A 10,782-nucleotide genomic window follows, 5' to 3' on the forward strand; every position below is an offset into this window, starting at 1 on the left:
CATATGCTATCCACGAGTTTCAAGTTCAGAGTAAATCCTTATATCAAATCAGTCGTATCCAAAACTCGGGAGAATTCGAGGCTGAAAACTAGGTACTTGAAAGGAATTACAATAGAGCAACTATTCATCATTTCCATTTAAGAGATTATTCTGAGTCCTCCTTATTTTATTCAGCTCTTAAAAATAAATTAAAGCAAACTAGACACATCTTTTATTTTGTTTTAAATTTTACCATTTTCTTAACTATTTAAAAGAAACTAAAACTAGAACAAAGGGAAAGCATACTTACCTAGATACACAGGAGTGCTTCTCCCGCAAGCTAGCTCTTTCAGTGAGGGTTTGGTGTTTTAAGTCCTTCGAACTAGACTTCTCCTTGTGAAGTTAATTGATCAAGTACCAGTTCGCTCTGAAGATGAGTATTCTTATGGTGATGTCACCTTTTTCCACCAAACCTATCATGGTTTTGAGTTTTGATTTTGGGTTGACAGGTTCAGCACTTCCACTTGTAGAAATTGGGGAATTAATGATTGTCTTCCCCCACACTTTGCTTGAAGTGTGTCCTGCTCATAAAAACGAGGTAGAGATCAAGTGCATGGGATCTATTGGTGGGAAAACACCAATAGAACCAAAATTTTATTCATTCCTTAGGCACATTGAATATGATGAAGTTGATGTTTATGTGCTTTGTTCAATTATGTCATGGGTGATAAGATTAGAAGATTGAGCATGCATATAGCATTTAAGTTCATTTGTCCAAAAGGGTTGAGTTTCTTAACCCTTGGAAGGATTGTCTATCTTTACATAATGTATCGAACTTTATATGATTATGACTATCATTTTCTAGAGATATGATATGCAATATTTTAGCTCATTTGGTTAAAACTATGAGATCAAGAAAGTGGTGCTAGGAACAAGCTTAAAGAACAAGACATGTTGAGCAAATCAGGTCTGATCAAGTAAATTGTAACTCAAACATATTTTGTTTCTTATTTATGTGCCTACCAGAATTAAGGAAAAGCTTTTTAAATAATGACCATTTACCTTAGGATGTTACCTTTGTCATTAGAGTGTAATGTCACCATATGACGAAGGGTAGATGACTCGCGATGGTCCTTCCCTTTTGCTTGAAGTTTTCCATGTTCGGCTAGTCTCGCAGCTTGAGCCGTTCATGAGCTTCTTGTTTCCTAGTTTATAACTTTTCTTTCTCATCCTTTTGTCATGCCATCTTTCTGCTCTTTGATCTTTTGACACCTTATTAGACCTTTTGCCTCACTAATTGTTTTATGCCTGCAAAGATTAGTGGACAACACATACTCGAAGGAATATACAATTTTGAAACACGGGTTGTTTGTCTAGAATTTTGTAATTTCCCTCTATGCAAATGAAAACATGGTTTTGGGATTACTTTAGTATAGAGATCATGTTTTATACAAGCATGGCTCAAGGCAAAGGTAATTTGCAGCAAAAGACAAAGTGAATGAACTTTGGTACTTATAGTTCTTTCATCCATGTTGAATGAGGTATGTAGTTCTTACATCTATAATGAATGAGTTGTGTCTTGCTTCATCTCTGATTTGAATTCATCTCGTGACTTACCAATATTGAATTAAAAGTTTCCTCAATAGGGTTAGTCCAACAAAATATCTAGCATCTACTAAGGTGTACTGTCAGCTCAAAAATCAACCTAGACACAATGTCTAATTTGATTTAGGAAGGCATTTTAACCTAAGCACCACACTTAATTTAAAAAGCCTTTGGAAGTAAGATCAGCACACCTCTTGGTTCAAGAATCAAACTAAACACCATGTCTAATTTAATTTAGGAAAATAGTTTAAACTAAGCACCATGCCTAATTTAAAAGGTGTATGAAAATACTTCAAAACCTACGCATACTATAGTAAACAAAGGTAGCATGAAAGTATTATAGAGATTTATTCAAATAGAGATGAATGAACATGATTGTTGTTTAGCAAGTTGAGCATGATTTAAAGGTAGAGACAACCAAGATGAATTAGCAACATGGCATAAGATTTTTCAAAGAAGCCCATACCCCAGGCTTGAATTTTGCAAGGTAAAGTCAAGTTTGGATGGATGTGATTCAGTGTTGCATGATGATTGGTTGGACATACCTTGAGTCATCATCCTTCATTCTTTTTGCTTCAAACTTGGAATGGTTAGTGACAAAAACACCTGAAGGAATATTTTCACAATTATGTTTCTCACTTCACAAGGGCATTACGGCCAAAAGTGAAAGCTCATGTTATCTCCTAAAAATACTTGCTTTAGGACAAAAGCTCATCCTTGGGAAACCTTCTAATTGCATCAAGTTGATGAAGTGGTTTCCCCTCCAATATCAACCTTTGTGTATCTATCTCAAGATTTACACAATGAGATCTGCAATATTTATGATAAATATATGCATCTACAACCACCCTTTCAAAGTCTTATGAACAAGGAGAATGAGGGGGATGAAGATCTTGTGTGTGACAATGTTGGAGAGACTAATTAATTCAGGAGATTTTTCATGCGAGCATGGATTTGGTGAGGTGTTCATGAAATAACTTCCATGCTCGTTGATGTTATCTTTCTTTTAAAGCTCTAAGGGTGTTTCATTATGAATGTCTATAGGAGGAAACATTGTTTTCATCATTCCATGCCTACAACATTCATTGGATGTTTTATTATCCAAGATTTCCAATGGATTGGTGGCTCTCGGTTGATCTCATCTAAGGCCTCCTCCAAACTTGGATGAGTCATGTTTATTAACGATATTGATTTAAGCTCACCATTTGGATCTAGGCTAAGTTTGGATTCTACCCATAAGGCTTCGTCCTTGTCCATCCATTCTTTAGCAACGACATACAAGTTCATAATACATTTCAGCCATTGTCGTTGCTCTTTTTGGTCATCCTTGTGGCCTTCATGACTCTCATGCTTAGGGTGTCTTGCTGGTTTTCTAGGATTATCATGAGTTTTAGGAGAAAGAGCATAAGAGGGATCATTGGGTCAAGGATGGGTTTAGAGATGTGTTCAGATGAGACAACTAATATGGGCACAGAAGGGGAGAGAATAAGAATGGCTTCTAGATAGCTTGGCTCTCCTTTTATGGTTTCACTAGACATGCCACCCTTGTATTCTTCCCAATGTCCTATATGGGAATAAGGACGCTTTCCAAGAGATCCCTTCTTGAGAGGATTTGAATTATATTCGCTCAAAGGTCTCTTGTGGAACTGGAAGTTTAAGCTTTTCCCAAAATCAGCATAAAAAAGATCATCCTCACAAGAAATTTCAAAAGGTTGAATTTCTTCTTCCCTTAAAGGATTCTGGGGTATTGATGGTTCATGATTGATAGCTAAATCCACAAGCGCATAACATTTCCCAATCTCTGTGCATACTTCCTACGGTTTGACTGTACCAATGTTTAGTTCTTCCCATCAAAGAGAATGGAAACAACTTCCATCTTACAGTTTTGTCAGACATGCCAGTGATACGCTAGCATGCATAGGTCTATTCAAACTCTTGTAGGTGTGAGTATGGGTTTTCATCGCCTTCTCCCGAGAAGGATTTATCTTGAATCAATTTTATAAAACATGAGTGCAGCTCATAACCAGGTGTTATGATGGGCTCTAAAGATTTTGGTGGCTCTCGGATTGCGCTCGTGGGTTTAGCATATTGATAGATAGGAGTGAAATCCATGCTAAAAGAAAAAAGTAAAATAAAAGAAAGAATACAAGATAAAATGTTAAACTTGGCTCGAAGTTAATTCAGCAATTATTTTCCCGCCAACGGCGCTAGAAAACTTGTTGGTATATTTAACGCACACAAGTAAATCCACAAGCGCATGGATACCACTATAGCTTTCACCCAGAGGTATTCTAAGTATCGTATCCATAGGGAAACATGTGAGACTAACTAGGGTCTAACTTAACTAAGGGTGGCAACAAGGTTAGGATAAATAGGAGCATAGAGAGCATAACTAAAGTTCTCTAGTTCTAACTTGGGTAAGCTTATGTCTTCTACTATTCAGCTAGCAACATTACTAGGGAAAGACACCAGTAGAGGATGTTTTCCTTTGCAACCATGTCCTATGTGCGCCTATAGACGGGAGGTGGACTACAAAGGATCAACGAAGCAATATAGTATAGGTTATATAGAACTTATGTCACTCACATGATCTACCACCTTCCGAAATGCAGGGTGCATCCACGATTAACCTAAGTCTAAGCACCATGTTTACACTTACGATTAATACTCTACTCCCCCAAGGAAGAGAATAAATCACTCAAAAGAGAGTCGTGAACCTGAAGAATAATATAAACAAGATGCTTACTTGAATCAGAAGTTGATTACCAGAGAAATCTTAGATGCAATCTCAGATAGAACTTGAATCTGCCAAGGTACAAGCCATAGAGGGAGCATCGACAGACCGGCACCTCCTCCAAAACTCTCCCCTCGCTCTCTATCTCACAATTATTTATAAGAGTAGATCCTATGGAGGACTAATCTTCTCTTGATAGCTGGCTCTGATCCTCATGATATGAATTAGAGTTTCAGGATGGCTCCAAGGAGGGTGGCAGGTGCTGGTATATATAGGCTAGAATGTCCAACGTGAGCCCTTGGATCAAACTGACTTAAAGGACGTCGTAGATGCAACCTAGGACGTGGTGGAGAACCGACATAACAATGGGAGGCTAACATGGGGGGGCCACAGGTCGGGTAGCCTCTAGGTGGGGCTGGCTAGCCCCACATGTTAGAGACATGGGCTCTGTGTTGTTGATTCACCTTTTGGCGTCTGCTAGAGTCTTCCCACGTCGATTACACAGCGGAAATCCATAATTTCCTTTAACGAATAGGTCCCCATTGACGGTTTTCTTGATAAACCCTACTGAAAACATAGATTCCCCAAAACTCATAGAATTTATTAGTTTAAACCCCTATACCTATGTTTGGTGATAGAATTAAGTATAAATATAGGTTATGTTGATGGTTTATAATTGATGTTACTGACCGTCAACACCAACTAAGCTAATTGTGATTCTATCTTCTTATTATAGCTAAGTTGGTCTTTTATGGCAGAAGAAAAATTGTCCAATTTAATATTTATGTTTTCTAGGACCTTATCATTAAAAGCAAGCTTTTTAGAAATATTTTCATTAATATTAGCTTGTTCTAAGATCAAGTCTGTCAAAGATGGTTGCTTAAGATAGGACGAATTATAGTAATTACCTGGGTACCTACCTTGGGAATTTGACCGTTATTGTTGTTGATTCCATCCTTGTCTCTGTTGTTATGGAGTAGAGTTGACAATATTTGCGTCTTCTTGATATTCGGGGAGATCAACCCCCAAATATTCTCCACATATGTTTTGGAAATTAAAAGCATCTTGAATGGCCTGACGGTCTTTCTTGTAATTGGCTCGCTATTCAAGCCAATTCAACATGACATCCATCTTGGTTGACAGTGCACACACCTCTTCTGGTACTTCCTCATTCTTATTGCATGCTTGAATATTGAATTGAGACCAGCCTTGATTAGAGGCTATCTTCTCCATAATGGTTTTAGCTTTTCTAAGGGTGAGTGACATGAATGCTCCTCCAGTAGTTGCATCTAGTTGTTCATGAGCTTTCTAAGTTAATCCATAGTAAAAGCTTTGCATGAGCAACCAATCTTCCATTCCATGATGAGGACAATCTGAATTGTGTTCTTGAAAACATTCACATGCCTCTAGAATGGTTTCTCCTTTCTACTGTTGGAAGTTGGAAATCTTTCCTCTTAAGGCATTGGTTTTGCCTATAGGGAAAAACTTTGCTAGAAAGGCCTTCGAACACTTTGCCCATGTATTGATGTCATCTTTTTTGGTGTAGAATCACTACTTTGCCCTTCCCACTAATGAGAATGGAAACAGGCAGAGTAGTATGATGTCTTGAGCAACGTCCTTGATGGTGATCATGCTACTAATCTCTAGAAAATCCTAGAGATGAGTACTAGCATCTTCATGTGCCTTCTTGCTAAATGGGGTAGCTTGCACCATGTTGATGAGGCTTGCCTTGACTTCAAACTCAAGGTTGTTGGTTTTGAGTGTTGGTCTAGTGCAGATGTTCTCAGTGCTTGGAGCAGAGAATTCACGTAGAGTCTTTTCAACCATAGCTTCAGAAACTAATGTTGAGCTTCCTCTTGATTGGTTTGATTGTGATTGAAGGAATTTGTTGATGAATAAGAACCAATCCCGCAATACCTTGTATAAGATATAAACAAAGACAAACAAGGGTAAGCCTGCTAAAGCAAAGGTGCTAGTTATGATTTCATCAATAAGTATTTATTTGATCAATTCTCTTAGCCTTGTGCCCCTCCTCGGCAACGGCGCCAGAAATGCTTGTTGGCATTTCTTAGCATCAATCTTTACTAAGTTGTCATCTCTAGCAATAATGCCAGAAATGTGTTGTTAGTAATTATTAAGAACACTTGTAAAATTATATATATACTAAGTATCCGCAAGCGCACAGATAATATATCATTGTAGCATTTCACCCAGGAGTATGTCAGGTATCGTTATTTATATTTTATCCATAGGGAGGAGCTATGGGGTGGCAAGAGATATTGACAAATATGCATACTTATGATAAGATCATTAACTCTCATGCTATAGTAGGGGTAAGTTAAATGATAAATAAATGATAAGTGTAAGGCATTGATAGTATTCCAGAGATAGAAATAGATACTCATAAATGTAGTATGGCTAGGCAGGAGATTAGTTAAGAGCAAAAGATTCCTATGTCATTCCTTATTTACTAAGTCTGTTGTACACCCAAGTATATACACTCACATCTATAGCATAATTAACTCTATATCTATGCATAAGGAACATTACTAAGGAAGATCAAGAACAGAGCTTGTCTCCCTTTGCAATTGGGTTCTACTTGTTCTACAAATGGGGAGTGGACTACAAAGGACTCAACGGGAGTGTCACATCTGCAATCACCACATGACCCAGATTGTAGAGTGCATCCACAAGTAAACAATATTTCAGCACCATGCTTACATAATGTCGACCACTTAACTCACTCGAGTATTGAGCTAACTGCTTTGCGAACATATGCATAAATTTATCATCAATCATGACTATATCAAGTGTATAACTAGAGCAAACTAGGAACGTAATAAATAGCAACATAGTATTGAAGTAGCACAAAGTCAAAATATAAAGGGATACAATGGCTTTACTAGCCTCCAAATAGTGAATCCAGAATCCTAAGCATAGTCAAACTCTACTTAAATCTTGCTAGCTAGACTATACTAGAACTTTGAAGAATTGGAGCTCTATTTTCTTCTCTAAGGAAACCCTAATTTCTGATCTGATCTTGACTTATGATCGAATGACTAAGAGGGGGGTAGGGGCTGGTATATATAGGCTAGAGCATCAATTCTAAACCCTCAGATCAAACCAACTTGAATAAATGGGCGGAGATGCAATCCTTAAGGTGCTGGAGAACCAACGTGCGAAGCGAAGGCTGACATGTGGGGCCAAGGGATTGGCCAACCTATAGGTGGGACTAGCCAGCCCCACCTAGAAGCCTCTCGGTCCCCACTTCGATGGAGTGTCTTCTGGTGTCCTCTAAAACCTTCTAGGGTTGTTTACATCATGGAAAAACATGATTTAATTTGACGAGTTGATCCTCCTTAACGATTTTCTAGATAAACCCTGTTGAAAGCACAGATTCACCAAAACTCGTGGAAATTGTTAGTTTAAACCCCTAAGTCTATGTTGGTGATCATTTTCATGCATGATTTCAAGTTATATTGACGATTTATGATGGATGGTAACTACCGTCAATATCTGACCCTGTTCCTTAATAAATTCTTCAACATGCCCAGTCGCCGTTCTATTGGGTGCATCCATCCATACTATATGGGCCCCCTAAGAAGTGCCTCATCAGGTAGATGGATAGCCAAGTGCACCATAATATCGAAAAAGGCCGGTGGAAAAAATTTCTCAAGCTTGCATAAGATGAGTGGGATGTCCCGTTTTAGCTTTTCCATGACTTCTTTCCTTAGAGTTCTATTGCACAGTTGCCTAAAGAAGTTTCCATGTTCTGAAATAGCTTTGTATACATCTTTGGGAACAAAACCTCTTAAGCCTGCAGGTATGATCCTCTAGAGAAGGACATGGCAAGTATGTGTTTTTAGCTTGCCAACTACCTTGGTACCATCTGCACTTATGGATTTTGCTAGGTTGGCTGCATAACCATCTGGAAACTTGACACCTTTAAGGAACTTGCAAAATTCTGCTCTGTGTTTTTCCGTCTAGAGATAGTGAGCTTCTAGGAATTTAAGCCAGGTGCCTTGCTGCACACCATGATATTGAGGCCTTATGTTCATATCATGCAAATCTAGCCTAGTGTTCATTGTGGCCTTTGTCTTGCCCTCTACTTTTAGCAATGTCCAAAGAATGTTTTCACATATGTTCTTCTTAATGTGCATGACATCAAGATTGTGTGGCAGCAATAGGTCCTTCCAATACGGTAGCCCCCACCAAGCAGATTTTCGATTATAAATGACTGGCTCTTCTCCACGCTTTTGTTTCCTTTTTCCATCATGCTTACCTAGGCAGACATCTTTCACCTTGTCGACTTCCTCAAGGACCACCTATAAGGTGAACTTTTTCAGCGCATCTCCAAGGGTGATCCCTAGGAAGGTAACGACGGTGTCCAAGGTAGCCTAGCTTCTTTCTTAGGCTCCTTGACAATGGATTTTTGTTGCAATAAATACATGCATAACAACCTTTGGTAGTTCGACCTGATAAGGTGCTCAATGCTAGAAAATCATGTATGCACGAAAGCACGGCAGCTCATAGAGTGAAGCCTTTCTTATTATCATGATGTAGTACATGAAAAGTGTCGACACCCTTACATAGTTCTTTTAGTTCTTCTATAAGAGGCTCCAAGAATACATAAAAATCCTTTCCTAGAGAGGTTGGGCCCGAGATCAGTAGAGACATAAAGCAATTCGATGGGTTCACATATTCCCATGGTGCCATGTTCAGAGGCGTTACAAGAACAGGCCACATACTATATGTCGAGCTAAAGTTACCAAATGGACTGAAACCATCTGTGGCGACAGCAAGCCTCAAGTTCCTTATATCATTTGCAAAAGTTGGGTGCTTTCTATCAAAGTCCTATCATGCCTCCCCATCTGCTGGATGGCTCATTTCATCGGTATTCTTCTCTCGCTTAGTCTCGTGCCATTCGGTGTCCGCTACTGTTCCTCGAGCAACAAAGATCCTCTACAACCTCGCTATTAGAGGAAAATGCCTCAAAACCTTATGAGAAAACTGCCTGCTACTATCTGCAGCCTCCCATCTAGATTCTTTGGATTTTGGGCATGTTTGCAATTCCTCACGATCACCCGAAATCAACACATAGTTGTTCTTGAACACATGGATACTTTCATAACCTTGTCCCAATTCTCGAATATATTTGCGTGTCTCCTCACATGATTTTAGTACGTTGCTACTAGGGAATGCATCTAATAGCAATGCCAATAGTGCATCAAAATAGTTGTTGCTAACTCGATAGTGGGACTTGATATAGAGCAACCTGACAAGGAAGCAGAATCTTGAGAAGTTAGATCCAGAAGAAACTGATTGCTTCAACTCATCCAACACTCTTTCAAACGTAGGGACTCTTCCAGCCCACTCTTCAGATGTCAATAGGTTTTGAACTAAATCATCAAAATCTGGTAATATATTATCATTGCGGTCCTCCTGCTCCTCCTCCTCCTCAATCCAACCATCATGATGAGACCCATGCACATCTGATGGCTCTATAATGTTAGTACCTCCTCCCTCTTCCCCATGATGAATCCATGTGGCATATGTGGGTGACATTTTGTGTATAAGTACGTCGTCCTTCACCTCCTGCCAAGTTTTAACCACCTAGTTAAGACAATGTGTACATGGGCATGGGATCTTTTGCTCTGGGTATTTTTGTTTAACCATATCCATGAACTCTTCAACTCCTATGATGAACATCGGCGAGAATGGTCTCCCATTAGGAATCTAGGATCTATCCATCTATTACAGCAAAAGTATGCAAAGTCCGTTAGAGTTTCAACCATTGGGTGGACAATGGCAAAACTAGCATTAGAACAAAACATATAGTGTTCAAGAGCACTAATCTGTGCATTGTTCATATCATATTATGAGACAGTCTGGTTTTCTATTTTTGTGTGACAAAAGCATTGATTTCAATTGAAATTCATACATAATAGCCTTTCTCTATGTGTTCTTTACTTTATCAAGTATAGAAAATGGATTTCTATAATCACAGAAGAATGTACTCATACCTTTGTTCTACGAACTAGCACAGCTCGGCTACAAGCCGCCTCTACCGTGGCACACACCTGATCACGTGGACGCCAATGCCCCCATGCTCCACCGGAAGAGCCATGCCACGCCACCAAAAGGACACCTAAGCCACCACAGCAGACCGGGGATCCTCTGCATCCGCCTCCGCTGCCACCGCAAGTCTAGCGGGCATAGATTTGTTTCCACTTGCAGGGGATATATCCAATTTAAGTCAACCTATAGGGCATCCACATATCCAATAGGATACTATAGTGACTCCAAAGAGATGTTAGCACACCAGGCTTCTAGCATAATGGTAAAGACGCTCCAATCCTTGGTCTAGATCCCATGTTTGACTCCTAGGTATCAGACCTTTTTTTGAGAAATTAAACCCCAACGGCACACATGGTACAAGTGACACGCAAACCGTTAGGTCCCAT

General features: G+C 39.2%; 1 non-coding gene across 1 annotated transcript; it reads left to right on the top strand.

Moving 5' to 3' along the window:
• Nucleotides 1-5,673: 5,673 nt before the first annotated feature.
• Nucleotides 5,674-5,780, top strand: LOC136468141 (small nucleolar RNA R71). The gene has a single exon (XR_010761682.1). It is a non-coding gene; the product is annotated as a small nucleolar RNA R71 (small nucleolar RNA).
• Nucleotides 5,781-10,782: the final 5,002 nt, after the last annotated feature.

This window comes from Miscanthus floridulus, chromosome 7 (assembly GCF_019320115.1).
Source record: "Miscanthus floridulus cultivar M001 chromosome 7, ASM1932011v1, whole genome shotgun sequence".
NCBI classification, from domain to species: domain Eukaryota; kingdom Viridiplantae; phylum Streptophyta; class Magnoliopsida; order Poales; family Poaceae; genus Miscanthus; species Miscanthus floridulus.